The sequence below is a fragment of the Marmota marmota genome, unplaced genomic scaffold, assembly GCF_001458135.2.
Source record: "Marmota marmota marmota unplaced genomic scaffold, marMar, whole genome shotgun sequence".
NCBI lineage: Eukaryota > Metazoa > Chordata > Mammalia > Rodentia > Sciuridae > Marmota > Marmota marmota.
Genome location: NW_026000242.1, coordinates 20513614 through 20517239, shown reverse-complemented (window position 1 = coordinate 20517239; position 3626 = coordinate 20513614). Strand labels below are relative to the sequence as shown.

General features: G+C 40.3%; 1 long non-coding RNA gene across 1 annotated transcript; it reads left to right on the top strand.

Moving 5' to 3' along the window:
• LOC107145911 lies at positions 1–3612 on the top strand. The gene is made up of 2 exons (XR_001503970.2): positions 1–114; positions 2919–3612. It is a non-coding gene; the product is annotated as an uncharacterized LOC107145911 (long non-coding RNA).
• Positions 3613–3626: the final 14 nt, after the last annotated feature.

The following is a 3626-nucleotide window of genomic DNA, read 5'->3' as shown; positions in this document are numbered from 1 at the left end:
CCTTTAAAGGCCGCACGAGACTCGGGCCCGCCCGAAACAGGCCAGGCGACTGGTGTACTGCGGAAGACTTGGCTGCTCCTCGCCGGTGCGTCGGCCTCGGTGGCGAGGGCTGCTGTGAGTGTGCGCGTGCGCAGTGCATCCCGGCTTCCCGCGGGGGTAGGGGACGGTCTGCGGGGGCCAGGGGTCTCGGGGCTGGGCGCGGAGGACCAGAGTCCGGGGGTGGCGCGGTATCAAACACCGCCTAGAGGTCTGCTGCAGATTGGCTACGGAGCTGTTCGGATCCGATCCCGGACACGCGAAAGAGCCTTTCCAGGGGGAGCCCCGGCCTCTTCTCTGGCGCGCCCCAGTGGCTGCGGCGGAGACTTGGCTCTTCCGCCAGCGAGAGGCGCCCGGGGCTGAGGATTCTAGGGGCGTCGGTGGTGGGCGGGAGACCCTTCGGGCTGTCGGGCTGTCTCCGCTGTAGCCACCCACCGTACGGTCTGTCTTGCTGCTAGGTGTTCAATTTCTCTTTCACTTTTGGGGTGAGCCAGTTAAATGCTGAAGCTTTGGCATTTTGATTGGATTGCCAAGAGGTATCACCTGGTCTTTGTGAGTGCCAGATAAGATTCAAGACAGAGAGCCTAAAGCAGAGAGCTAGCACAGTAAGGACTCAATAAAATATTTAATGATCAAATGGAGGAATGTTTCCAAGTGGTGGCAGAAGGAATGCAGATTTTTGATTATTTTCCTGGTGATCAGCATAGAACTCCAATAGTACTCTTAATCTAGTCGGTAAATCATGCAGGTATTTACCTGATGCTAAAATAACAATAATATGAACTTGCTATTTGTCACCAACATTAAATGTTGCTACCTGCTATATGCTAGGTTATCTTCTGAAGACTATATATGTATTTGTCACGTTTAATTATGACAATCTTATGAAGCAGTTATGATAACCATCTCAAATTGAAAATGAAGAAAGTAAGGTCCTGAGGACTTAATTGTTCAAAGTCACACTCCTGGTAAAAGGGTACTAATTTGTTTTGAAAATCCAGGATATCTGATTCCAAAGCCTGATAGTAAATAATCATTAAGCTGACTTTGTAGTCATGGGTGTAAAATTGATGTTTTTAGTACCATGTAAATCTGGGTACTGTGACCATATAGGACTTAGTCAAGTTTGCTAATATTTACTTCTTCAACAAGAATATTTTGGGCAGGGTCTGAGGCTTGGTAGTAGAGTGCTTGCCTCGCATGTGGAAGAACCTGGGGCCAATCCCTAGTACCACCAAAAAAAACAAAACAAACAAACAAAAAAAAAAAAACAGAACAAAACAAACAAAAAATCCCCAATGACAAGTCAATGTCTGTTCTATGCCAAGTTGTCTGTGGCTGTTGTGGAACCGAGGGCTGGTACAGAAATCAAACATAGTTCCCATTCTGAAGGATGTCATAGTCTAGGGGGAGGCAGAAGGAAAAGGGATATTAACTAGTGTCAGAGAGATGGGATATAACTGGTGTCAGAGAGATGGAAATGTTCAATGTCTGAGAGGATAGGGATACCCAACAGCCCTGGGATTAGGGAGGTTGCTCATCAGAAATGGTAGAGTAAGAAGAAGAGAGTTGGGGAACCTGAGCATATCTGAGAAGGAACCACTAGAAAGGAAAGAGGAATTTCAAGAGTGGTATCAGGGAAGTCAAGGGAATAGAACATTTTTAAGAGGAAATGTACCCCAGAGTCAGAGGCAAAACTTTCCATTAGTTTTGGCAAGGAAGTCACTGGTGGTGTTAATATTATTTTTCAGTGATGCTGGTATAAGGAGTAAGTGGGAGGGAGTGAAGTGGAGACATTGATGGTAGATACATGTTCAATTCCTTTGTCCATAAAGAGAGGGAGAGATGAAGGGGAATTGCTAGAGTAAAAAACTGGGGTTGAAAGAAGATTTGTTGTTGTCATTTGTTTCCATTTGAAAGTTGAGATAGACTTCAGTATGACTGTTACAAGGAAGGAAGAGAGCCAGTAGAGAGTGAGAGTTGGAGACTTGAGGGGAGATGGGATTCAGAGCTAGTGAGGCAGTAGGAGAGCATGGAATTCCACAGAGGGACAGGTCTTGCATTGAGGCAGTAAGGAGGTTGTGAGCAAGAAGGTATGGATGTGAGAATGTGAAAGACTCACTGCCCAACAATGCCCTTTTCTTTAAGAAACAGAAGGCAATAAGTGAAAATGAGAAGGGGAGAAATTTGAGGAAGGTCTTGAAGGCTTGGAAGAGTTGCATAGGACCATGGCTAAAATGGGTTCTAAGGGACAAGAATGAGTCTGAGTGATGCTGGTCCTAGATTTTGAAATATTGTGGTCCAAGAAAAAACTTATTTTGAAATGGTGAAATTCATAAAAGGCATGTGGATTAAGAGCATTGTATCAATGTTCTTTTTTTTTTATTTCTATAATTGTACTATGGTTATGTAAGATGTTATTTTTGGAAAAGTTGACCACAGAGAATGTGGGAACTCTGTATTATTATTTTTGTCAGTTTATAACTGTAAATTAACTTCAAAATAAGACAATTTAAAAATTAGCAAAATATTATAACCAAATTCTATGCCAGCCAAATGTAACATGTCTACTTGACACCAGCTTGAGAGCTCTGATCATTGTATGGGACTTCTTGGCCTTGGTGATGGCTAGGGAAGCACTTTTATTTTTTATTTGTTTTATTTTGTTTTTGTGGAGCTTGCACATGCTAGGCAAGTACTCGAACACTGAACTATGTCGCCAGTCCCAACTTGTATAGCATCTTGTACATGATAGGCAATTAGTAAATACTACTGTTCTATTTTAGAGAAAATACTTTAAGAAAAAATGATTATGTTACATCTATGAATTATTTGACTTTTAAAGATCTCTCTCTCTCTCTTTCTCTCTCTCTCTTAAACAGGTTTACAAAGGACACAAATTGTTTTACTACTTCTAGCTTTTTTCTAGTTTCTTCTATAAATCAAAACATCTCAAAATGGAGGCCTAAAACCCTTAAAAGGGACCTAGTCTAATCTCGGGAGGTAGTTTTGTGCATGAAATAACAATTAATAGTTAACTGAACTTTTGGTGTAGTATCCAAAGAATGTTAATTTTAAGAAATCTAATTATATGAACTGTAACTATAATGATTTTTGAATTTGATTTGTAGAAGTAAAGAAGTTGGAAGAAATGGTTGAAGCACTCTTTTCAAAGTTGGCTAGGCAATCTCCTACTAATTGATGTTAGAGTAGAAAAAAGTACCTGTGTTTGGTCAAATTTAAAAATGAGTGATAGTTACCAGGAACCAAGAGCTGATATTTCACTATCTGCAAGATTAGAGAAATATGCAAATGAAGTATTTGACATAGACAATGACAAAGAATGTGAAAACCAAAACATTTTAATAAGTTCAACAAATTTAGAGGAAATAGGAAAGATAAACATGATAACTGATGAAGAAATTATCACGTAGAAGGCCACTGATATTTTAAAAGTCTAAATATAAGTTTTTTCAAATAGGCTCTTATCTCTGAGAATGATGAAGAATGATGGCTAAATGGTTACATATTTTTTTCAGAAAGGAAATTTATGTAAAGACAACTTTTTTTTTTTTTTTTTTTTTTTTTTT